The sequence below is a fragment of the Lissotriton vulgaris genome, chromosome 2_2, assembly GCF_964263255.1.
Source record: "Lissotriton vulgaris chromosome 2_2, aLisVul1.2, whole genome shotgun sequence".
NCBI lineage: Eukaryota > Metazoa > Chordata > Amphibia > Caudata > Salamandridae > Lissotriton > Lissotriton vulgaris.
Genome location: NC_141688.1, coordinates 147,266,977 through 147,294,550, shown reverse-complemented (window position 1 = coordinate 147,294,550; position 27,574 = coordinate 147,266,977).

Genomic DNA, 27,574 nt, shown 5'->3' with positions numbered 1-27,574 from the left:
AACTGTACATGAATTTCCGTATTGCCTATTTGAAACCTATGTTTGTTAAATATGGTGTACGTACAGTTAACCAGGCATTGAACTTAATAATTAATTTGAAATCAGTCGATATTTGTTTTTATACTGCTACATTTTTAAATCAGGCTATTAAGGCTCGGAAAAGCATGTCATTTTAGGCATTTATGTTTGTATTTTATCTTCTCTTCTGTATTCTGTAAAATTGTTATTTTATGTGTTTTATTTTGTGCTTTTATGGTCATTTTATATGTACCGAATAAAGCTTCATGAACTGAACTGAACTAATGAGGTATGACGCAATTTGTGACCAATTAGGAATTGCAGCCCTCACAGGGATGGTGGCCTGCTGAGGTCAGCAGACCACCATGTCTGTGATAGCTTGCTTAATAAAGCAATCTTTTTTTTTTAACAGCAGGCCACCATCCCTGTGATTTTTGGGTCGCTGGTGATGGGTTGCAAACCAAGATCCACCACATTAATATTAATGTAGTACGTCTATTTGTGACTATTCTATTTGTGAAGGATAACAGAGCGCTTTACAAAAGGATGGAAGGAAGGACATGAAAGTAAGAATACAAAACAGGAATAATCACATAATTACAAGATACATTATTTAAGTGATACAATAAACAGGTATATAGCGGGCGATGAAGGAGGGCACACAATGAGGTAAAGAAGAGCAGCATCAAAAGACAGTACAAAGGTTGTAGGATCAATGACTTCAAGCAGGTGAGTTTAGCCCAGTTAGGGTAAGAATGTGTTCATTAGGAATCTTTTGGCTTCCAGTTTTAAAGCAGTCGTTAAGGAGAGTCTGCGTACTTCTGGTGGAAGAGAGTTGCATATCTTATGGGCAGTGCCGGAGAAGGCTTGGTGACAAGTTCTCTTTTTGCTGAGGATGAGTGGTTTCAGGAGGAACGTGTTAGCGCTTCTTGAGGCTCTTTCATCACAGGATAATTCAAGCTTTTGCGCTACGTACCTGGGAGTTTTGAAGTGCAGGGCTTTGTGCATCAGAACGGCAATCTTAAACTGGATTCGAACTTCATAGGGCAACCATTTAGGATATTTTAGGACTGGGGATATGTGCTCACTTCGTTTGATACCTGTGACCAGTATAGCCGCAGCGTTCAGTGATGCCCTTAGTGGAGCCAAGTTGTATTTGGGATGGCCACAGAGCGTAGCACTGCCGTAGTCTAGCCTCGGCAAGACAAGTGCTTGGGACAAGTGCTTGGACCACGTGCTTGAAATCCTTTTGTGGAAGGAATGGTTTGATATTTCGAAGTGTCCTCATCAAGTGATTATCTCCCTTACACACATTGCTGATATGATTTTTCATATTCAGGTGCGTGTCCAAGGTGATTCAGAGAGATTTGGCTGAGTCTATGATGAGAGGGGTGCAGTTGAAAGCAGTGAGGTAGTTCAAACAAAGTTCTAGCTTGGGGATTTGGTTCAGAGGAGAGATGAGAAGGACTTCAGTTTTGGAGGTGTTGAGCAGGAGATGGTTCTCAGTTAACCAATTTTGATTAGATGTTAGGATAGTGTTGAGTGACATGATGTTATCCGGGGATAAGATTTTCAAATAAAGTTGCGTGTCGTTTGCATACATATGGAAGAGAATGTTCATGGAATTTAGTGAATGGCTCCAGAAATAGGTTGAAGAGGATAGGAGATAGGGCGGACCCTTGGGGGACACCTGTGAGTAATGGAGAGGGCTGGGAGAGGGAATGGGTTGCCTTGAATCTTTGTGACCTGTGGTGGAGGAAAGACGAGAACCATTGTAACACCCGATCCGAGAAACCAATCTGGTTCTTCAGAATGGATAAGAGGTTGTCGTGATTAACCGTGTCTAATGAAGAGGAAAGGTGGAGTAGGATAAGGAGGCAGGAATCATTTTGGTCAAGCATTTTCAAAATGTCATCCATAACATGCGTGAAAGACAATTCAGTACTGTGTCCCTTCCAAAAGCCAGATTGATGATGGTCTAGGAGTTGGAAATTCTCTATGTGAGCACAAAGTTGGGATTGTACGCATCTTTCTAGTAGTTTGGCTAGGGTGAGGATGTTGGAGATAGGGTGGAAATTATTGAGGTCAACTTTAGCTGCGTTATTTTTTTTTAGTATAGGTGACACCTGAGCTGTTTTTAGGCAATCTGGGATCATGCCTTGTGATAGAGAAGCATTTACAAACCTTGTCCAGGTGGGGATGAGTACATTCTTGATTTCTTTGAAGATGGCCAGCGGCAAGGAGTCACTGAAGTGGTTAGATGGGTTAAAGTTCTGAAGAATCTTGTTTTTTTTTAAAGTTTCAAAAACCTTTATTGGATATTGAAAGCTTGGTACATCAATGCAATGATATCAAGCCACAGTACTTCGGATGGTACAACATAGTATTAGCATCTTCCCATGCAAGCATTGGCACGAGGCAGTAATGACGGACAGAACAATTGAAACATTAACATTCCCACCCACCCATCAAACATTCCCCATAATAGGCATTGAAGGAAGCGTGTCCGAAATAACCCGTACACTTGAAGATAGAAGAAATTGGGAAAACAAGAAGCAAATCCCAAGTCCTGTGATTAACAGGCACCTGCAGTCATTGGAGACCTACTCGGCAGTGTGGGGGGCATAGCATGTCCATCCAGGCACCAATACAGTTTGTGTTACGACTGCATAACTCAGTCGGATCAACAGGGTCGGTCCAAACAAGCGAGCCCAACAGGGGGCCAAATACTGAATAAGTATCAAATACATATTGACATGCGTAGTATTAGGCAGTGGTTCGTGAGGCATTATCATCAGTAGAGGCCACATCATCCCGCAACTCCTCCTCATCAGCCTGCTGTCAGATAAGGTAGGATATCAATAGAGCCCATATGTCCCATGGCCCTGACTTCAGTGGTAGGAATTCAGCATAGTCATGTAAGCGTTTCTGCCATGTGGTCATGGTCTGGATCCAGCACTTAAATTTTGGAGCTCGCCCCCGTCCCCAATGGCATGCGACCAAACGCTTGGCCAGCAGCAAACTGATGGATAAAAATTTCTTGTGAACAGTTACGACTGATTGCGTCAATCCCAGTAGAGCTTTCAAGGGGCAGCGGGGTATCACAACACCCAGCATGGCAGAAAAAAACCCGTACCCAATAATCGGTTACCTGAGGGCAGACCCAGGCCAGGTGCATGAAGTCAGCTCCAGCTGCACCGCAGCGGAGACAGTGATCAGTCTCACGCAGGCAAAATCTGTGTAGCCGAGCAGGGGTGTGGTATGCGCGGTGGAGGAATTTGTAGTGTAAGAGCCTCAACCTGTTATTACCGGTAATTGCTTTTGTTAGTGTACAGCTTGTCTCCCATTGGTTATCTGTCAGAGGCTCCAGGAGGCCCCTGTCTCATTCCATTCTGGCCCGCATTGTAGTGGAGCTAGGTGCGCCCTGCATGTGTTTGCAAAGCATGGATATGACATGTAGCAGAGTTTCTGAATGTACTATAGCATGTAGCGGAGCAAAAGTGTCTGGTTCGGCAGGGAACGATGGGGTGAGCGCCCATACGCTCTGTCGCAGTCTTGCAAATAGAAAGGTATCCATAACGGATGGAGATTTCTCTCTGAAAAACTGTTCGGACGTCCTGAAAGTCCCGTTCACATAGAGATCTCCCCACATACAAATTCCCACCTCAGTGAGTAGCTTACGACAAATAGTTTCACAAGTGACTTTTAGTCTGGGATCATTGACCAGTGGTAGTTTGGGCGAGTAGAGAAACTGGGTGTCTGGGACCTGCGCTATTCTACCCCTGGCCAACACTGTACAGTCCACTATAGAAGGGTCGCGCTCCCTGTATGAATATAGCCGGTAATGACCGTGGGGGCCATATGGCCTCCCACCACGGCCAAGTGCGCCATGTATGGGGGAGGGTGGAACCAATAGACAGCGAAATGTGCCTGGGCACAATCATAGTATCATTCGAAGTTGGGAACTTCAAAACCACATTGATGCAAGGGAAGCATAAGCGTGCCAAGGCTGAGGCGGGCCTGTTTCCTGCCCCAGATCAGCCTTGTCAGTTGGTACCGCAGGGAGCAAAAGAAGAAGCGCCCTGGATTATAAGGGATGTTGATGAAGAGATACAGTAGTTTCGGTAATAGCACCATCTTGGTGAGGGCAATTCGCCCGGCCATGGAAAGTGGAAGATGTAGCCACTTAGTGACGTTATCCGTGATATTATCGAGGACAGTAGCATAGTTAGCTTGCATCATCGCCTCCCTACTCCTGGTGATGCGAATACCCAAATATTTCAATTCAACTAATTCCCACATTAAAGGGTAGTCGAGTTGGTACAGGTGCGTTTTGTCAGTTAACGGAAAGATTGCGGATTTGGCCCAGTTAATTTGTACGCCCGCAATTCCTCCAACCCTAGTAATCTCACGAAGCACCGGGTTAAAATTTTCTTGGGGTTTATTAATGTAGAGCGTGATATCGTCTGCATATAGCATGACGAGCAATTGCTGGACCGGGTAAATGAGGGAGTGATGGTTATGCCGCTGACGAAGTTTCGCTGCCAAAGGCTCAATAGCGATGGCAAATAGGATGGGGGATAAAGGGAAGCCCTGGCGGGTGCCTCTCCGGATAGTGAAAGGGGGCGATCTAGCACCGTTAAGGAGCACAGTGGCTGTGGGCTCTTGGTATAGGAGTTAAATCCAGTCTAAAAAGGTGAAGGGCATTCGCATATGTAGCAGTGTGCCAAGCAGGTAGTCCCACTCAAGTGAATCAAAGGCCTTGGTGGCATCCAAGAACACCGCCGCGGCCTAGCTCTTTGGGTCAATGTCCTGAAGGACTGCGTGTAGGGTGCAGAGATTATGTGAGGTTGCGCGGTTCGGAACAAAACCGGCTTGATCAAGTAGTACTAGTCTCTCCATAAGGAGGTTGAGGTGAGTTTCTAATACTTTGGCTAGAATCTTGGTGTCACAGTTTAAAAGTGATAGGGGGTGGCATGAATCACACTGAGTAGGGACTTTCCCGGGCTTAAGCAGGGAAGTGATAAGTGCTTCGGGCATAGTGCGTGGTAGTCTGCCCTCCTCTAGTGCAGCGTAATATACTTGTTTCAGGACTGGAGCCAGAATAGGGGCGAAAAGTTTATAAAAGTCAATAGGCAGCCCGTCAGACCCAGGGGCTTTCCCTGAGCGCATGCCCATGATGGCCTCTGTGATTTCGTCAAGCTCCAAATCTGCATGGAGGAATTTCTGCTGGGTATCTCCCAGCCAGGTAAGGGCAATGTCTTCAAAGTAGACCGGGAGGTCAAGAGCCTTGGCACTATGTGAGGAGTAGAGTGTGTGGTAGTGGTCACGGAAGACACAGAGATGATCAGGGAGATTCCTATGGATGTTACTGTCATTGTCATGTAGTTCAGTGATATAGTTATTGAAGCGGGAGGGGCCTAACCGAGTTCGCAAGTGCTCTTCTGGGCCTGTCCCCTTCCCCATAAATGCGGGCAATGTGCGGGCGCCCCAGGAATATACATTCCCTGTCAGCAACTTGCGTGTATTCAGAGAGCTTGTCCCACAGGCGCGCTTGAGCTGCACTGTTGCCTGGATGTTGAGCGTGCCAAGTGTGATGCCCACAGCAGCCAGGGCGTCAGGCCTGCCGATACAAAGACATAGTCGAGGCGTGCCCAGGTAGAGTGTATGGAGGAATAGTGAGTACCTTCCAGTAGAGTAGGGTGGAAGTATCTCCAAGCATCAGTAAAGCTACTATCTTCCACTATGGAACAGAGCGTTCTTTGTGTGATGGTATAGTGAGAGGGGAGTGGTTGCGATCTATCTAGACGGGCCTGAGTGCCGTGTTAAAGTCTCCCCCCAGATGACATGTGTAATACCCAGTGTCTGATTTTTACCCCATAGGACAAGTAAGCCAGTAGGGTCGTCTCCATTGGGGCCGTAGTAATTGGTGAATAGAACGTCATGTGTATATAAACGTCCCCATATCAAGCAGAATCTACCATCAGTGTTATTGTCAACCCCTTTGGGCGTGAATGCCAGACCGCGCTTAATCGGGATAGTGACGCCTGTAGAATAGCTGGAGTATGAAGAAAAAGTACGATTACTGGCCCATCTGGATGCAAGCTACGTAATATTCTCTGGAGCGAGGTGCGTCTCCTGTAGGAGAGTGATATTGATGCCATGCCTATCTAGATATCCTAGCACTTGCTTGCGTTTTCTTGGATCATTTAGGGCCCGGATGTTCCAAGAGGTCAGTTTAACGGCCTGGGGAGACCCGTGCGTGTCTGCCGGTCCTGGAGGTAGATTAGTCATATGGCTGTAGGTAGGGACATGGTGTGTGCATTGTAGATGACAAAAAAATTGTTCCCAAAAACGGATTCAGAGTAAAATACAGATACAGACATTGCTTCGATATGCGTGAAAACAGGATGACTAATCCGCCCACCCACCACCCACTCCGACACCCCCAACTTGTCGGGTATGACAGTCCCACCCACAAAGTGATAAACCATCAAAAAAAGGAACAATCCCAAACCAGACCCCCATGGCTAGAAATCAGGGGTTCGCCCTGGATAGAGGGGGGAAGTCACTAGGGGCGGACGACCACCCTTACACCTCCTTTATTTCAGTTCAGTTCAGTTCATTATGTCTTTATTTCGTAATAAAATTCATAAAAGACAACATACAATACATAAAATATGTTAAAAAAACTGCAAACATGTCCCATAATATTTAAAAAGTTGTGAGCATACGACATGTACTTCATATCATGGCAATTGATTTAAATAAGTGTTCAATTTCTTGGTACGGATCAGCCACGCCCAACCCAGGAATTTAGCCACACAAATCACAAAAAGCTCAGATCTAATATTGCGAAACTTCTGCAGGGCTTCAAGATATCCCCCATAATCCAAACTTCTGCATAAAGGTTTTCAGCCATTTGAGTCGTGGGGCTCGATAAGCTGGGCAGGCAAAAAACAAATGGCCAATACTTTCTACATGATCGGGACACCAGAAACATTTGTTGCTTACATTCTTCGCCCACTTTGTAGTAAAAGAGTTAATGGGGAGTGTACCTACGCGAAACTGATGATACAGTTTACGATCCAGGGTTTTACATATCAGGTCCCAATAAGGCTCGAGGGAAGGTGTCAATTTGTGTGTTAAGAAAAGCCCCGTTAGGTTCTTGTCCGAAGAATGGGTAACCACAATAGATTTTATCAAAGCCCAGAATAGATCTTTAAAATCTTGTTTTGGGGGGAAACTGGATGGCCCGGGATTTATCCACAGCTCAGGAAGGCCCATTGCATACAAAACGTGTTTGACTTCCCTGAGCCAGGGGATTCTATAGGCACCCCACAATGATTTAACCTCATCCAGCTCACGAGCGAAGAGGCTGAGCTCTGGAGTCGTCCAAAGCCGACGCCAGAGTGCCACTAATCGATACGTCTGCAACCTAGGTCTAATAACAGTGGTTTGATGGGTGTGGGTTGGGGAAGCCCTACCAAGTTCTGGGCTGTGGTCAGAACTGACAAATCCTTGTAGCCCCATATGTCAGCTCCGTAGAGGGTTGCTGCATTGACCTTGACTTCATATATTTTTAATGTTGGGGTAATACGTTTAGTCAAGGATTTCTTCTGTTCATGCAATAGACAACCCGTGAGGTGGACAAATTTGAGATTTAGTGCCTCCAACTGGGTTTTCCAGCTAAGTTGGTAGTCAAGGGTCACACCCAAATACGTCATAACCTTGACCTGTTCGATTAAAACACCGTTCAAACTAACTGAGCTTTTGATTGGGGTTCTATTGCTAAAGACCATAAATTTGGTTTTATCTACGTTGATCTGCAAGTTATTTATCTTACAGAACTCTGCAAACCTGTTCAGGGCTGACTGCAACCCGCTCCGGGTTTTAGAAAGGAGCAGGGTGTCGTCGGCAAAGATTAGCATCGGATATTTTGACCCACCCAGAGATGGTGCATCAGTCTGCGTTTTATTAAAATATTCGACTACCTGATTTATGAAGAGGAGAAACAGGGTGGGAGCCAACACGCAGACCTGGCGCACCCCTCGTTGGACCTGGAAGCTGTTGGTCACCTGGCCCTGCTTGCCCCACCTCACTCGGGCAAAATTATCCTCATGCAATCTCATGACTAATTCCAAGAGTTCGACAGGAAAGCCCATACGTCTTAATGCTTCCCATAGTTTCACCCTTGGAACTAAGTCGAAAGCCGGCTTGAGGTCTACGAATGCGGCATAGATAACCCCTCCACCCAAGAAGACCACCTTCCAGTAGAGCATGGTGAGTCTGAACACCTGGTCTATAGTGCTGGTGCCCAATCTAAACCCTGCCTGCATAGGGGAAAGTATATTATTCTGTTCTATCCATCCCTGGATTCTTGCAAGGACCATTCTTGATACTATTTTTTGGAGTGAATCGATCAAGCTTATGGGGCGATAGTTGTTTGGCACTGATCGATCCCCTTTTTTATATATTGGCAGTATCTCAGCCCCTTTCCAGGATTGTGGAATCCTTGCCCCTGCTGCAATGGCATTTGCCAATAGGGTGATGTATGGGACCCATAGATCAAAATTTAATTTAAAAAGGTCCGCTGGGATAGCATCTAGACCCGGGGCTTTTCCTCACTGGACGGAGCCGAGGGCATGCACCGTATCTGAGGCGGAGAAAATAAGTGGGGACCCGGGCTTTGTGGACTGTGCCCCCAGTGCAGGCTTGATTACCAGTTCTGGCTCGGCGCTCCTATCTTTAAATTGGGCTGAAAAGAATTCCACCCAGTCCAGAGCAGAGACGTGGTTAACCGGTATTTGGGAATCAGGATCCCTGCCCCACCTAATAGTCTCCCAAAATTTCACTTGGTTAGATGACTTGCATGCCATAAGTAGATCTGACCAGTAAGAATCATACCAATCCCTCTTGGCTGTCCAAAGGACCTGCTTATAGAACTGCCTAGCTTTCTTGATGTCATGGGAGATCCTCGATTTAACAGCTGCTATTAATTTACTGTGGGCTTCCCTGCAGCTCTTGTTATACCATCTTTTGTGGGCCTTGACTACCTTATTTTTTGATGGCTTGGTGAGCAGGCTTTTAAGTTCCGTAAAACACTTCTCATGGAGGTTGATAATTAAGGAGTCGGCCCCACCAGGGCGGATAAATATATCGTCTTACCCCTTGTTTCTAAGACCAACTCCTCTATTTCATGAGTAAGCTCTGGGTCAGCTATAACCCTAGGCCATTTAACCCGTCTTCTGTTGTTACACAATATTATGTCGGACGTTAGGCAAGTTGTTACCATAGGACGAACACCCAGTCCGGGAACACTAAGACCCAAATAGAGGGGATTGTGGTCACTCTCTGGCCTAGGTTCTACCTCCATATCTATTACGAGTGACCAAAATTCTACTTTGACCAGTATGTAGTCAATACGACTCACACTGGTCCCATTATCAAAGGTTGGTTTCCCGGATTTGTCAGACGGAGTGCGGCCATTCACTGCCCGAATCCCCCACTCCAGGCAGAATCCCAACCAGTGGAGGGCCGCCTCGGTTCCCCTGACACCCTTACTTATAGTTAGCGGGGGGATGTTCCAAGCAGTATCCTCATCAATTCCCACATCTTCAGCCAGACTAAGGATGGGTTCATAAGAGCAGTTCAGGTCGCCTGCTACTAGGATAAAGCGGTCACCACTGTACTTCTTCAGAAGGCTATCTAGATCGTTCAGGACCGGTTGCTCGCGACCACCCTGACAGCCTCGGGCGTAGATGTTAATTAGGAGAATGTCCTTATTGTTATCCTTTCTAAGGCTGATACATAGAAGGTCAACATTATCTACCAAGATTTCCTTAGCTTGGAATCCCAGAGTGTTCCTAATCCACACCGCAAGTCCTCCCGAGGCCCTACCCTTAGGGCCCTGTATGGCGGGCTTGTAATAATTCAGGTAGCCTGCTCTAAATAGAGGGACAATTGCCCAGGTTTCCTGAAAAACGACAATATCATACGTGTCGATAAAATCGACCCAATCATCGTTATCCAAGCGACCCCTTAGCCCTGCAATATTCCAGGAAGCCACCCTGATTGTTCCTACTGAACTACTAGATGGAATAGTCTCCGATAAGCCCAAGTCGTCCGCCCTGATCTCAGTAGATCTGGTGGCATGACCAGGGACTGGACTAGGGCCTTCGGAGAGAGCAGGACTGTCTGCGCAAGCTACTGAGGGGATGGGGGGGGCAATCACCTGAAGGGGATTAGGTTCGATGGTGTGTACTGAAGCGTCAATCCCCCCAAGTCAATCAACCTCATCCAAACAACCGAACATGTTGGAAGTAGGAGCCCCTTCCCACCAGATGTTTTTGGCCTTGCCGACCATCCCTTCGTCCATTCCGTCTGATGTTTTGGACAGTTGACCAGTTCCCCTCTATATCAACTTTCTGCTGTGGAGGGTAGAAAAATGTAAGGGGTCTGACAACAATGGTTGAATTGTCTCCTCGTGAATCCCATGAACAAAGATGCTGAGCTGTGTGGGGATCCGCAAAGGAGACTACTATGCAGTCACCAGCAATGGACTTACGTGTGGGACCTACCCAGAGTACTCTACATACCATTAGTATCCTGCTTCTTAGGTGGTTAGGAAGCTGTCTATTTACATTGAGCCAGTAAATGACCTTGCTTTTTAGCGACCAATGGTTCTCTTGAGTTTGTGAATCCAGGGCAGGCACACCAGCTTACACGATGACATATGGCCTGGCTTCTGGTGGCAGATCAATAAAACCCCCACGAAAATTCGGGCGGCTGGGTTGCTGGGGAAGTGTACACGTGGTCGCTGGCTGATTAGGCTGGTGTGTTACAGCTTGTGACCTCTGGTTAGATGGTGCTATGCCTTGTGGGGGACGGGGGGTTGGGGCTGTAGTTCTTGGGATAGTAGCTGTGGGGTTACAAACTTTTGTACGGGGTTTAGGTATGGGTTTGGGTTTTGGGGGGGCAAGGCCGGAGGTTCTAGCACAGGAGCCTGAGAGGTACAATCATCACCCTTGGTAAACTTAGCTTCCATTTGTTTTAGGCTAAGACTAGCTAGAGTAACTATAGTCTTATCCATTTCTAATAAGCTGTTTTCAATACGAGAAAGTCTATGTTCCAAGGGAGTTAAGAGCTGTTTTAAGGTAACCCAAACGATTTCAAGAAGTTCTTCGTCAACCCCCGATCCTTCCCTGGCTCACTCAACCTACCCTCAGTAGACCTCTCATCGATGTTAGCAAGAGAAGCCCCCGTTGTTAGATCTAACACAGCGCTGGATAAGCCAGAGCCATTTTCCTCTCCCAGTGTACAAGTATTAGCTTCAGGGACCTCTTTATCTACCCCGTGAGGGACCAGAGGTCGACGATTATTAAAAAATTGAGACCTCGCAATTTTGGCCTTTTTACATGCATAGGCTGATCTGGCAAGACATTTCCTTTTGTGAGTGACATCATCTTTTTTTTTTTACACTTGCTGCCTGTTTAGACAGCTCAGATTTGCTGGTAAAGCCCATGCCTGACCCAGGGACGTATGGCGCAGACACCTTAGTGGACTTTGGAGGTGTCGGTGATGGAATAAGAAGAGGCTCAGGTAGAGGTGTGGTTGGGACATGATGGATATCCGCCTGTGTTAACAATGATCGAGGGCCAGATAGGCGCTCCGGGGTTAAAACAGAGGCAATTTTTCCTAAGGATGATTTTTTAGAGGAGGCTAGGTTCAGGGAAAGCCTTCGTGCTGCTTCTAATTCCAAGGACACTCTATGTTGCATTTTGCTGATTTCCACATCAATGGCCATATTGGTCTTGGTAAGGAAATCATCGAGAGTCCCATTGGGCTTGTTCACCCCCTTAGCAGTTTTGCTACGACTACCCCGTGTACACATAATGGTTACGAAGGATAAACAAATTAGCGGGAGTAAAATATGGCAGCAAAGAGACAGGGGGGGTGGCCCAGGCCAGGCCTCTCAGACCTCGAACGGCCTCAAACGGCCCGCTCTTAGCCCGGTCTTTGCCCCGAGCTGCGTCCCGCACTGCGGGAGGATGGGTCTTAGATGTAGTGAGCGTTATGGGCGGGGGGCGGGCCAACAGGGAGAGCGGACCGGAAGCTGTCACTCGGTCACACAGGGACTCCTGGGTAATGGAGTCCCTGCAACGCTCGCAGCCCCGCTGCAGCCCTCAGCCCGGTTCCTGCACTCTTCGACTCCCTGCAAGGTCCAGTGTCCAGCCCCACTCACAGGCCGGCGATGCGGCACCCGCGGAGCGGGTGCGGCGAGGTAGGTGGGCAGGTCAAGGAATAAGCACAGAGAGATGCAATATGCCTCCAGGTAAAGGCTTCCGCCAGGTGCGTTCAAAGTCATCCCACAGTAACAACAGTGGCAGGGGTCTTTAAAAGGCCTCCTAGTGGGCGGTGGGCGGGCCAACAGGGGGAGCGGACCGGAAGCTGTCACTCGGTCATGCAGGGACTCCTGGGTAATGGAGTCCCTGCAACGCTCGCAGCCCCGCTGCAGCCTTCAGCCCGGTTCCTGCGCTCTTCGACTCCCTGCAAGGTCCAGTGTCCAGCCCCACTCACAGGCCGGCGATGCGGCACCCGCGGAGCGGGTGCGGCGAGGTCCATGGGCAGGTGAAGGAATAAGCACAGAGAGATGCAATATGCCTCCAGGTAAAGGCTCCCGCCAAGTGCGTTCAAAGTCGTCCCACAGTAACAACAGTGGCAGGGGTTTTTAAAAGGCCTCCTAGTGGGCTTTGGGCGGGCCAACAGGGAGAGCGGACCGGAAGCTGTCACTCGGTCACGCAGGGACTCCTGGGTAATGGAGTCCCTGCAACGCTCGCAGCCCCGCTGCAGCCCTCAGCCCGGTTCCTGCGCTCTTCGACTCCCTGCAAGGTCCAGTGTCCAGCCCCACTCACAGGCCGGCGATGCGACACCCGCGGAGCGGGTGCGGCGAGGTCCGTGGGCAGGTCAAGGAATAAGCACAGAGAGATGCAATATGCCTACAGGTAAAGGCTCCCGCCAAGTGCGTTCAAAGTCGTCCCCTTTATTTCACCTACCGGTACCATAGCTGAGGCTGAGTACCTAAGCGTGGGACAGAAATGAATCCTGAGCAAAGCAGCAAGTGCAAAATGAAACATACGCAATAATCCGTCTCATACATCACCAGTCAAGTTCAGATGTTCTGTCATTTCGAAGTAGCAGGGTGAGTCGCGGATACTGGCACAGTCACAAGAGTAGGTCCTGCTGTGAAAGTGGAGAGGGTGATCTGGAGCGGTCACCAAGGTCTGCAGTTTTGGAGGGAGCCCTTCCATGACATTTGAGATAGTCTTCTGCCTGTTGCGGGGAAGTGATGAAGTGTTGTGCCCGCGATGCGTAATTTTTAGCTTGGCAGGGTAGAGCATTGTGTAGGGGATATCCAGTGTTTGTAGCTTTTTCTTCACTGCCGCAAACTTTCGGCGCGCCTCATGCACTGTTGGCGTAAAATCCGGGTAAAAAGATAGCGAAGTGTTCTCGTATGGGACCTGTTGCTTCTCCCGGGCCAAACGGAGGACGGTGTCCCGGTCCCGGTAGTTCAAGAACCGGGCAATTATAGGCCGGGGTGCGGCGCCAGGGGGAAGACGAGTTGCTAAGGATCGATGTGCCCTCTCGACGGTTAGGTGGGCTGAGAAGTGAGGTTCTACGATTTCGGATTTCGTCCCGTATCTAGCCGCCATTTTGTGGTTTGTCGCCATTTTGTGTTGCCCTCACTCAGGCAGCACGGCGAACGATGTGCTTTTGCTTTTCCAGCTGCTACGTGTCCTTTCAGTTAAAAAGTAATTCCATTGCCCTTGTTCATGAAAGCTGATGTCAGGGTCTGGCTGAGTTCGTTAATCCATGTCTGGTTCGATTCATCCCTGTCTCGGCTGACTATTTGCCCTCTCCTATTCTTTCCTTATACTATCTTATCCGACTGGCCTTCGCTATTCTCTCCTTGTATGCTCCTATTACACAACCATCCTTTGAGGCACACAATTGCGTCCTGCCACCTGCAAGAAGGGATTGTGGACGCCATCACTGATTAATTTGTTGGGAGGGGTAGCACAAGGGGTCTGAGAGAGGGGCGTATTTGAGACACCCGATAGCTTGTTTTTCAACTTTTCCTATTGGTCTGTTTTATATGTGTAAGAAGTAAACTCTGTAAATGTGTTTCCTATAAAAGACTGTGCACCACAGATTGAAGTGGCAGTCTCCTTAGAATCCACCTCGAGTGTAACTTCTGGGACAACTGTGCTTAGATGCAGCTAATAAACCTGGCTTCCACATTCAACGGAGTGTCTTGTGTCTCTGTTTTTTGCAAGGCATGTGAACTCGGGGATTAAGGCGTGCCTTGCGCCGCCCGGCCCATAAGGCCCTGTTCAACAGAAGGCGTCTCTGCCAAAGAGGTCGCCCACCAGCTTTTCAACAAAATCCTCCATTCAACCTGTATTGGTAGTCTCTGCAAGGCCTAAAATTCGAACGTTGTTCCGTCGAGACCTCGCTTCGAGGTCCTCGTTTTTTTCCGCAATGATTTTCAGTAGCTTGTCCATCTGTGCAGTCTGGCGTCTACTGGTCGTGGCAGAATCCTACTACTCCGAGATTCGACTTTCAGCCTCCTTCAAGCGGGTGTCATGTTGGCTAAGTTTAGCCACCCCTGTGTCCATTCTGGTGTTGAGTGCATCTATTTTAGAATCGGTCGAGGTTAGGCTCTGGTTCATACCAATAAGGAGCGATATCCAGTCTTCATCGGGGGGCGCAGCAGCCCCAGACGTTGACTGCTCCACCGTCTGGGATCCACCGGTCCTTCGGGTCTCATAAGGCAGTTTGGATTGCCTAGCCTCGGGCCGCCCCATTGCCCGACCAGAGATAGGGCAGGTGTGTGAGGGGGGGATTTATCCGGGCAGGAAGGGAGCCAGCAAGTTTCTTGGGGAGAGGGCACGCAGTTAGCAGAAGGGCGTGACAATCCCCTGTATCCAGGACCAGTCCGGAGGGCCACAGCTAAATGAGAGTCGAGGAGGAGCGATTCCAAAAGAAGGTCAAGGCTAGCAGGAAATCAGGCGAACTAGGACTCAGTCCACCGTCCCAGGCGCATGACAGCTGAAGAGAGACCGTATGTACTGAATGTTTCACCATCCATCGCGACATCGAGGGTGGATTAGGCAGATGGTGAACAGTAATATGTGGCTGCCCTGCCCCGCGTTCGCTCAGGAGGGGGAGAAAGTTGTAGATGGCAATGGGTCGATAGGACCAGCAGAGCCTTGCTCCTCTCTCTCTGACAGTCATAAAGAAAATGGCGGCCGCCAGGCAGTTCCAGGCGTGGGAAAGGAGTGTCATTGGAGTGCCCACTACCCCACGGCCGGTGTAGCAGATCCTCTCAGGACTGGGCTCCAGTAGGGCAGCACCGCATTGCAGGTATGAGGATCGAGATACAGGCTGGGTTGTGGTTAGGTGAGGAGGAAGCAGAAGGTCAGAAAATGGCGGCAGCGCCAGTGGAGGCCGCCAGTGAGGAAAGCCTGGCAGATGAGTGGTAAAGGGCCGCCATTCCTCTGATGATCTGGTTAGGCCCTGGTGAGCGAGGGAGCGTGCGTTGATGCCGGAGGCCGGGGAGGAGTATGCTCGAGAGGTTCCGCAGGCCCGGGAGGGGCAATTTGCTCAAGAGGAGGAGGGCCGGTGAGGTCTCCGGGTGATGGCGGCAGGGGCCGGGACCACGTTGCATGTAGCAGCTGCGGCCGTCATGCTCCGCTGGGAGCGCCTCAGCCTGGAAGCGGGGCGCACTGGTGCGGCGGTCAATGTAGGATTAGCGGCTCACCTCAGCTCCAGTCTGGTGTCCAGCCGCGCCAGCCGGCTGTTTTCTCGTGGCGTCACCTGCAATTCTGGCCCTCAACCCGGCAGGGGTGTTAGCTCCGGGGAGGCCGTGAAGCCGCGGTGTCTTGTGAAGGGCGCACCCGAGCCGTGGGCTTCAGAGGAGAGGGGCAAAGGTCGCAGGCCAGTAAGCACCAGTGAAGGTCAGATGCGACCACTCTCAGCCCAGCTTGTTTAGCATCCGCAATGTCTCTGCACTCACGCGATCCAGGCGATGATGTTTTTAGGACGGGATGTGCACTTTAGGATGGTTTGCAGGATGCTATGAAGCTCAGTCGGGCAGGAGTCTCACAACGGCGCAGCCATCTTCATCGTGCGCCACCTAGCGCCCCCCAAGTTCTGAAGAATCTTGTTGATGTCTTTTTTACTGAATGTGGTAAAGATGCTCCATGACGCATTGTTTTTAGTGTTCAGGCTGATAGGTTTGCGCTTTTCTAAAAGGTCAAGGCTTGGTGCGAACCCAGAGGATGGCAGTAGGGCCTTCTTAGAGGCGAGTTCAATGGTGATAAGTCTTGATTTCTCAGTGAAAAAAGCCGCAAATTTGTTGTATGAGGGTGGGCATCCTCCAGAGTCAGAGTGTTTGGACCTACAACTGATTGCTGTTTGACCAATTCAAAGAGTTTCTTGAAAGAGCAATTGTTCATAGTTGTTGTCCTACGAACCTTCCCCATTTCTAACTAGCCAGGAATCAGGATTGAAAATTTGATGGCAAGCTGTCTTTTTCACCTCAAACCACCTCTGTTTCTGGCATATGTTTGCCTCTACTCAGATTCTTAAAGAAGTTTCCTTCCCTTAAAAACATGTAAAACTATGGTCAATGCTATTGTAAGTTCTAGACTGGACTACGCTAACAGCCTTTATCTGGGTCTCCTGGCCAAATTGATTAAGAAACTTCAATTGGTCCTTAATGCAGCTGCTCGTTCTATACTGCATATTCCTCAAAGGACACAAGTTTCACTTTATCTTTGTGAGATACACTAGCTACCAGTTAAGAAGAGGATTCTCTTTAAAGCTATCACTGTTATACTCTGAGGTGGAGTCCTCTGTATCTGATTGGGAGAATCAGGCGCTACCAACCTTCCAGATCCCTGCGCTCAGCTACAGCTCTACTGGTTAATCATCCGAAGGTTTCACCGGGTAAGATTAGGAGGCCGATCTTTCATGGTTATAGCAGGTTGAGAATGGAACTGGTTACTAATTTCTCTCCAGTCTATCTCAGATGAACCTTAGTTTCACAAAGCTATAAAACTGAATCTCTTTTCTACTTACTAGCATTCCTTTCACTCATCCTTAGGTTGATACCACTTGACCTGGTGTAGCCGCATGCTTTATACATTCCCACATTCATTCATTTTTTCATTCATTCATTCAATATGAGATGTCGATGTTTGAAAGACATGCTTTGTACAAGATGTCAGCATTCTAATAAGACTGTTGCGGAATTCGAAGCTGCTTTAAGAGAACTTGCTGATATTTGAGGCTTTGAAGCAGTCATGTGGTTAGTTCATGCTTTGCACTAATTACAAATCACCTAAAACCAGACGTAGATCAATACGAATGAAACCCTGGACTAAGTGATAATGTTTGTCAAGAAAACTGCAAAATCTCTAATTTAAGTTAAGCATTTTACAAGGGTCTGTCTGCTGGAAAGGAGGTGGCAGTTTCCACTATCACCTGTGTGACATCACAACTGTTGAAGAAATGTGAATACATGTAATTGTACGCAAAAAAGAATATACTAACATATTAAAAAATAGCTACACAGCTAACATCTATTTATAATTGCTGATTTGAAGATGCACCCTCAGCAGAAGTTCAGGTACTGCTAACAAAGCAATTTATACAAAAGCGGACTCAAAGCTCACTTCTACCTCTGCATGCATTGAATATAAAACATGACATCACTTCATGAGATAGCGGAAGGCACAGAAGTCGTAATTGGCTTAGTGTTTTCCAATGCAAAGTCATTTGACCCTGAGTGTCACTCTTTTTCTTAAAAAACACCACAGCTTAATGATGGCTTTTGCTCCAGACAATAACCATGAGCCAGCTTTCCCTAAGACTGATTCTGAGTGGGAACCCGAATTGACATGCCCATATGTCTACACCCATTGACACCTCTGATTGAAGCACTTGCTTTCACATCAGTCACAAATGGAGGTTGTTGTAAATGGCCCATTTTGCAGGGTTATCCCCAAACTTTTTGCTTCTTCCTCCCTTATTTTCCCTCACATGTGGCTGTTGGAAATAGGACTCTGGGCACTTTACCACTGCTGACCAGTGCTAAAGTGCATATGCTCTCTGTGTAAATTGTTTTTGTAATTGGTTATCCATGATTGGCATATTTGTGTCACCAAGAAGTCCCTAGTAAAGTGCACTGAGTGTGCCAGGGCTAGTGATACAAATGCTACTAGTGGGCCTGCAGGACTGATTGTGCCACCCACATGAGTAGCCCTAAAATGGTGTCTCAGGCCTGCCACCGCAGTGCCTGTGTGCAGTCTGTGAACTGCCATGTCCTCCTGGTCAGTGTCCCCACTGACCAGGCCTAACCCTTCCCTTTCTGTGCACATTAGTCACCCCTATGGAAGGCCAAAGGTACCCTGTTGGGCAGGGTGCAGTGTGTGTGAAAGGTAGAGCATTTACTAGTGCAGGTGACATGCTCTGGTAGTGGCCATTTCATTTTTCACTATTGTAAGGCTACCTTGCCCATAGGCTATCATAGGGAATGCTGGCTACAGGGGCTACCAGCATATCTTCCCATAGGAGCACGGTAGGACATAAAAGTCTGGTATCCCTGAACTCAGAATTTGATAACACATATGTTAGGAAAGGTGGTTTTTAAATCCTGTGTTTGAGAACAGCACTTTTAGAAAGTGGCTGTTCTCTCGTGTGACCTTTCTGTGCGCCTTGGCCTGTTTGTGAATTGACTGTCTGGTTTGTGAGTGCCAGGGCTTGGGGATTGCTAGAGACAGAATGAGTCCGCCCAGTGGTGAATAGAGAGGTCTGCATCTAGATGGGAGGGAGGAGTTGCACCTGGGACCTAAATAGGGCTGTGCCTGCCCCCCACAGTGCTGGCTCCACCCCTGTGGTGCGTCTGATGTCACTGCCCTGCACTGTGAAAGGAGAGTAGGAATCATGTCAACAAAGTGCTCTAGGGTTGTGTTTTCCCTCCACAATGCTGGATCCACCTCCTGTGGGGTGTCTGATGTTTCTGCTCTGTACCATGAAAGGAAAGAAGGAGTCATGTAAACAGAGTGTTCCAGAACTGGTTTGGACCGGGCTCAGAGCCCTCCTGCACAAAGGGAACAAAGACTTTATGGGGTAAAAATACAGGACCACAGACCACTGAACTTTAGATCATCCTGGAATCAAGAAGGAACGTCTGCCAAGGAGAAAGCTGGAATACTGAAGAAGGAAGGCTGTCCTGCTGTTGCTTTGCTGGACTGACCTGCAGTTGTTTTGCTGCCAAGGAGAGGGGAAGGACTTTGCTTTGTGCTATGTCCCCTTGCTTGAAGGAATCTACAAGGGCCTGTAGAAGAGCTGGCTCCCAGTTAAAAGTTCCAGGAACAAAAGGACTTCACCCCCAGCCTCCCTGAATTCTGATGAGAGAGTTCTGTCCTTCCTAGAGTGCTTGGGCCAGTTGTAGTGCCTCTGGAAGATGTACCTGTGTTGGGAAGCTGGAAACCAAGATTTTAAAGACTTTCTGCAAGAGAGAGTCGTCGCTGAGCCATCGCACTGAAGGGCCACGAAAGAAAAAGATCGACTCTGAGCCGCACATCGTCGCCGCACCGGAGATTGTCGCCGCCACGAAGATCGTCGCATCATACCTTTTGCAAGCGGCTTCCACCGAAACCTGTGCACCGGAATCCACGCAAGGTATCGCATCCCTCCCCATACAGACCGGAGTCACCGCAACACGCCCACTGCGTCCAGCGGGTTTGTCGCATCGCTTTCCCAGGGTCTCAGGAGTGACGCATTGCTTGCTTTTCAACGCTACAGCTTTAACTTGGAACTTTTGTCGCATCTAAAGGTACTGTTGGCTAAAATGTGACGCAACTGTGGATTATTTTAACGCAACCTTAAGAAATCATTTGAAACCATATTCTTGTGTAGTTTAGATTAAATTACCTTTATTTTTCTAAACTGTTGTGGAGTCAGTTTGTGGTGTTGTCACTGTGTTACTGTGAGTGTTGGTACAAATTCTTAACACATTGCCTTTGCCTTTGATAAGCCTGACTGCTCGTGCGAAGCTACCAAGGGGGTGAGCATGGATTATCTAACGAGTGTATCCTCCTTACCCTGACTAGAAGCAAGGGTCCCTATTTGGACAGCGGTACCTACCTCTGCCAACTAGAGACCCCCAGTTCTAACAGAGGTGTTTTCATAACTTTTGTCTTCAAGATGACAAATTGCCTGCTTCTATATGGTGAATACCCTACACTGTGATTGTTGGTATGCCTGTGCAGTCTTCCTTTCTCTTTCACATAATCAGTAAATATATTTTGCACCTTCTCAGAGAAAGTAAGGCTAAACTACCAATATTTTGCTAAAAAAAGAAAAATATATAATACCCTTGACTTGAGCCAAATGAGAGATCATGTGAAACATGTGAGTAGATCTGATGAACTGTTTTTTGCAATAAATAAGTATATGTACTAAAACAACCAACCACATATGCTGGTATTTTTGTGCATACCCTAATGATGTTCATTGTAAAATTAGACTTGTCAGTTTGTCAGGGAAAAAAAGACAAAGGTGCCTACAGATAAGGTCAAGTTCTCACACCCATGAGGTCTCATATTACGATAAGAGCACACTTTCCAGTTTAAACAGGTACCCCGGGTGCAAAAAAAGAAAAGTGCGCCCTTAAGGTAAATGCGCTACCCACAAGGCAGCCGCAAACTCAGCATTCAAGCAAAATCTACTTGCAGGTGGGTTTAGTGAATGACTGCACCCGCCTGCAGATAGATTGCTGGTATGCCGATGGGACCACTTTTTCCCCTCCAGAGGGCTGCTTTTAGGAGGCATAATGAAAGTGCACCACCTTTTTGTGGCGCTCTTTCAGTGTGCCACTTCAGGGCATGTCTTTAAAGCATATGATCCTTGATCAGTAATCACTGTCAACTATATCACATCACTAAAGCATTTTAAAATTTACATAATGTGTCTGTGTGCTTTTCATATACTTTCAGGCCACATGAAATGCAACCATAAAAACAGCCCACAGAGGGTGCTGCATTCCATGAGTCTGCATCTTTCTTAAACACTTTCAGGCCAAATAAAAGGCAGTCATAGAACCAGCTGATGGAGGATGCTGCACTCTAATCTGAAGAGCATAAGTGCTAAAAATACGGCGGGGTCATATTTCCATGGACTGTGCAAATGGAGGATTATTTTTTTTTAAAGTTCTGGTGGGAAGCTGCTGCCCACCAGTAGCCTCCCCAATCCTTCTTGTGATGTTGGTGATGCCCTTGGCAGCATTTTGGGTCCACCACATTGAATATTTTATAAAGAGGCCTCTGATTATTTGGCAGAGCTGCTTTCTCTTTGTTTATCTGTTTCCTAGCTGTTTGTTTCTTGTAGTGGAGGCCCCTGTTCCACCCTGGATATGTCCTACGTAGTTAGTGCGGTGGGTCCTGCAGGGGAAGCCCCAAGGTCCCTGTGGGAGTCAGCCTGTCCTCCGTCTCCCTCCACTACCCCCAGACACCGGGGGGGTGGCAGAGGAGGCACTCTGCCCTTTTCTGTGCTCAGGGTCCCAGGTTGGGGTCCTGGGGCCCTAGGGGTGGGTGCCAGGGCAAAAGTTGCAATGACAAATGAGCTCTACACAGATTATTCCCTTCAAAATGGGGAGAATCTTCTAGATCCCACCCCTGGGCCCTGGCCCACCTTGAGTGTATTTGTCGAAAACAGCGGCGGATCCTCACATGCTCTGTTTTGAAAAGGTCAAAGGTTGTGGGTCTTTAAATGGAGATATTGTGGGCCCGATGGACTGGTTTTAAAGATCCTGGACTCATTTTACTCCTGGTGGCGAGCCACCAGGAGGAGTTTTAGCAAAAATCCTCACCTTCAAGACAGTTTCCTGTGGAGGGAGTTGTTTCCACTGACTCCGACAGGACCGTCCTTTCAGAAGCGGTCGCTCCCCACGCTCCCTGGCTCCTGGTATCGTAGCGCTATTGTTATCATTCTTCTCACTGCTGATTTCAAGTTGCTTTCATTGCTTCATCGCATCGCTTCATTATTATCTGTGGTATCATTGCGCTTTTGGTCTGCATTGCTCTCATTGCCTATATTTGCATTTTAGGGCTAACTGGTATCGTAGCGCTTTATTGCACATTAGATCGCATTGCTCGCTTAATCCTTTGTGCCTGATTGTGCTGGTGCCTCCATCTTAGCGACATCCCACACTAATCTCGCCCTGTTTCGCTTTTGTTTTCCTGCCATTTTGTTGTTGTGCCTCATAAGCCCGTCCCTCCACCCCGCTCCCGCCTCCCAGCTGCTCCTCCCTCGCTCTGCCCCCCTCCACTATCCACTTATGACAGGTGCATCTGCGCGCAGTGTTCACACGCAGCGGACGCGCCCCATGCACGCCGAAGGTGCGCCAAAGGTAAGCCCTTCAACGCCCGTCCGTGCCAGGACCGCGCCCAGTGCCAGACTCCCTGCCCCCGTAAAACCCACTCCACCCGCATAACGTACGACGCCGCAACCCTCTCAGCACTTAACCCCGGCCGACTCCCAAACTGCCACCAAGCCACCCCAGGACACACCCATTGACCCTTCACCTGCCACTCCTGCAAGTTCGACTGCATCAGGACCCACACCAAATCCACAAACTCCAAACAGAGCTCCGACACTAACCAACTGTAGTGCATCCTGCTCAACACCCGCTCGGTCCACAGACACGCCATTGAACTTTGGAACCTACTCGACACCACATCGCTGGACGTCGCCTTTCTTACAGAAACCTGGATGAACTCCTCATCAGCACCTGACATCGCCATAGCCATCCCGGACGGCTACAAGATCATCCGAAAGACCGCATCAACCAAACAGGAGGAGGCATCGCCATCGTCCATAAGAACACCATCCGCATCACGACCAGTTCCGACGATAACCTCGCAGCCGCCGAACACCTTCACTTCCAGATCCACACCGACCCCAAGACCACACTCAGAGGCACCCTCATCTACAGGCCACCAGGACCCCGCACACAATTCAGCGAAGACATCACTGACTTCATCAGCCCACACGCCTTCCCCTCCGAGGACTACATTCTACTGGGAGACCTCAACTTCAACCTGGAAAAGAACAACGACAGCAACACCACCACCCTTCTGGACAACCTCGCCAATCTCGGACTCAAACAACTTGTTGACCCCCACCCACTATGCCGGGCACACGCTCGACCCAATCTTCACCTCCAGCAAGCACATCTCCTTCAATCACACCACAGCTCTCCATTGGATGGACCACAGCTGCGTTCACTTCAACTACAAAAAGACTACGACCCACAACCACCCACAACCAATTCCCTGCAGAAACTGGAACAAAATCACCACCGACCAGATCTTCACATCGCTTCACCAAAACTCTCCTGCCAAATCATCGGACCCAAACCAAGCAGCCACCAACCTCACACAATGGATCACCCACAGCGCTGATGAATTAGCACCCTTGAAAAACCATAAAATCAAGCAAAGTAGCAAAAAAGCCCCCTGGTTCAACGATGACCTTAAGAAATCCAAGAAGATCTGTCGCACCCTCAAGAAAGTCTGGAGAAAAAACCCAACCACTGACAACCTGACCACCTTCAAGAACGCCTCCCGCAAACACCACCAGCTGATCCGATCCACCAAGAAATCGCATTCAAGGATCAACTCGACAACAACGCCCACAACAGCAAGGAACTATTCAACATCGTCAAAGAATTTACCAACCCCACCGTCGGCACCAACGACATCACTCCCTCCCAAGACCTCTGCGACTCTCTAGCCTCATTCTTCCACAACAAAAACGCTGACATACATAACAGCTTTGGAGACCAGTCCACCCCACCCACCTCCGAACTTAAACCCCCCTCCAACAACCTTTGCGCCTGGAACCCAATCACCACTGAAGACACCATCCGCCTGATGAACTCCATCCACTCAGGATCGCCAACCGACCCATGTCCCCACCACATTTTCAACAAAGCAGACTCCAATATCGCACCCCATCTCCGAGATGTCATCAACTGCTCCCTCAACTCCGCTACCTTCCCGGAAAGATGGAAACATGCCGAACTCAGCGCCCTCCTGAAGAAACCCACAGCAGACCCCACTGAACTCAAGAACTACCGCCCCATTTAGCTCCTCCCATTCCCTGCCAAAGTCATTGATAAAGCCATCAACAATCAGCTCGCCGCCTTCCTCGAAGCCAACAAATCTCTCAACCCTTCACAGTCCGGATTCCGAGCCAAACACAGCACCGAGACCGCCCTCATCGCAGCAACAGATGCCATTCGAACTCTACTGGACAACGGAGAAACAGCCTTCGACACAGTCTGTCACAGTACCCTTATACATCACCTCAGCAACGTCGGAATACAAGGAAAAGCACTGGACTGGATCATCTCGTTCCTAGCCGGAAGAACCCAGAGAATCCGCCTCCCCCCTTTTAGATCAGAGGCCTCCGAAGTCATCTGCGGCGTACCACAAGGATCATCACTCAGTCCCACCCTCTTCAAACATATATGAGTCCCCTCGGATCCATCGCGCGCCAACACAACCTCAACATCATCTCCTACGCAGAAGACACCCAGCTGATCCTCTCCCTCACCAAACACCCAAACACCGCCAAAACCAACCTACACAAAGGGATGAAAGAAGTAGCCGAGTGGATGAAGAACAGCTGTTTAAAACTGAACTCAGACAAAACGGAAGTCCTCATCTTAGGATCATCCCCCTCCGCATGGGATGACTCATGGTGGCCACCGGCCCTGGGAACCGCACCCATACCAACGGACCACGCACGTAACCTGGGCTTCATCCTGGACTCCTCCCTCTCGATGACCAGACAAGTCAATGCCGTCTCATCATCCTGCTTCAACATCCTACGTATGCTCAAAAAAATCTTCCGTTGGATCCCCACCGAAACAAAAAAGACGGTCACACATGCACTGGTCACAAGCCGACTGGACTACGGAAACACCCGTTACACCGGAACCACAGCCAAACTACAGAAAAAACTCCAACGCATCCAAAACGCCTCAGCCAGACTCATCCTAGACATCCCCCGCCAAGCTCACATTTCCGGTCACCTGAAAGACCTCCACTGGCTCCCCATCAACAAGAGAATAACGTTCCGTCTCCTCACCCACGCACACAAAGCCCTCTATGACCTAGGACCCGAATACCTCAACACGCGCCTGTCCTTTTACACCCCCACCCGCAAACTGCGATCGTCCAATCAAGCCCTCGCCACAATTCCACGCATCCAAAGATCCACCATGGGGGGAAGATCCTTCTCCTACTTAGCGGCCAAGACCTGGAATTCTCTCCCCACCCACCTCCGCCTTACACAGAACCACTTCTCCTTCAGAAAACAACTAAAAACTTGGATATTCGATAAGTAAAGTACCCCCCCTCCCTCAAGCACCTTGAGACCCTCTGGGTGAGTAGTGCGCTATACAAATTTTAAACTTGAACTTGCTCCAGCTTTCCACCTGGTCTTTGTTTCTGGTAAGCATGGGCGGAAAATCCGTTCCGTTCGCGGATTTTGCGGATTTTCGGTAAATTCGCAATCCGCGAACTCTCGCGAATTTACAGAAAATCCGCAAATTCGCACGCAGCGGATTTTTTTGCTTGGTGATACAATATTGCGGCGTGTGGCGTTCACTTACCGTCATTCAGCGTTTGCCGAGTTGTTTTTCTCGATATTTTGCGAGTGCTGCACCATTTTGGATCTTGCTGCGGGATCCCGCAGGAGTTTGGCGACGCATCGCTAGAGTTCGCAATTGCGAACATGTAGATGCGGCGGGCAGCAACAATCTCGCACTCGCGAAATTACAAAATTTGCAATTCTGCACAAGAAATCCACCAGCAAGCAGCATAAACCTTCTGAAAATGATGATTTTTATCAGAAAATCGCCTCAGGTTGACATTTGCCTGCACTTTTTTTTGCAGTCCATTTTGGGGGGGGGGGGGAGGAAGGAAGTGCCCCACAGAAAAACAAGTTTTGCAAAACTGAAAGCACTCAGCAGGTGCAAAAGTTCAAACTCATCATTAGTAACCATTCCCTGTAGTGCTTCCTGAGGGCCCCCTCCAGAGTTCAGTTGCCTACTTGCAACTATTCTATGACCCTGCTCTGACCCTCACAGCAGGCTCATAGAATAGCTACAAGTAGGCCACAAAGGTCCTGGGGAAAAAAAATTGCACTTCAACAGAAAGCAAATTACAGATAAGGAAGCAGGTGCCAGACAGGAAGTTTAAATTCAGTGACACATTAATCAACCCCAAAATTAATTCATGTCAGTTGAAGCAGGGCAGGTGTGCTTGCTTCCCCCCCCCTAATCTACAGTGATGAACCAGAAATTAATTCATGTCAGTTGAAGCAGGGCAGGTGTGCTTGCTTTCCCCCCCCCATAATCTACAGTGATGAACCAGAAATTAATTCATGTCAGTTGAAGCAGGGCAGGTGTGCTTGCTTTCCACCCCATAATCTACAGTGATGAATCAGAGGGTCGCAGTGATGTAACAGAGGGTGCTGTGAACCTGTGATGATGAACCAGACGTCGAAACAACAAAGTCGCGACCGTTGCGAGCCGACAAGTAAGTTCACAATTGCGAACTGGTACAAAACCCTCGCGAACTGGCAGAAACTCTTGTGAACACACAAAAAAAATCCGCAAATTCGCGAGAGTTCGCGGATTTTGCGGATTGCGAATTCGCAAATACTCAAATTCGTGAACGCCAGATTCACAAAATTGGCCCATGCTTAGTTTCTGGTTCCAGAAGTTCAGATCCTTCCCCCAACTGGTCATCAGGGTGTAAGAGGTTCAGCCTCACTCGTCCTTGGAAAGACCCACTGGTCCTGGGGTCAACTGGGGAAGAGTCCTTGGTCTTTCTGGGCCTGAAGGGATTTCTTCTACCAGTTGTCTAGTTCCAGGGTCCAACAGTGAAAAGCACCAACAGCACCACCAGTCCTTTCCCTCCCTTGTGCAAAAGTTTTGAGAAGGCTGTGGAAGGTTCTAGAAGTCAGTAATCCGGGGCCAATCTTAAGGTGCCACATCAACACTCAACCTTGTACTAACCCTCCTGCATAGCATGCTGGGACAGATCAAGATGGGATAATCCGGGAGTCACTGGTCACAGCTACTCATGAGGCCTCAGCTACGCCTCTCACTGATATCACTGCCAGGGTCTTTCCCATCAAAATCTCAAAGAGGATCTACCTCCTGTATTGACTCCAGTTGTCTGGGCTTCCTCCTTTGTTCAGTGGGCTTGTATTGTCACCAGACCTGGTACAGTGTGACAACTAACTAACAGACACAGATTATCATCCCCACCCCTTCCTCCTCAGAGTGACAAAAGGCCTGACCTCTGATTCTGAGCAGAGTCAGAAAAATATAACAACTCTGGATGACTCATAAGCTGTACATGTACAGTCCTAGGACCTGCGGAGATAAACTAGACACACCTTTACC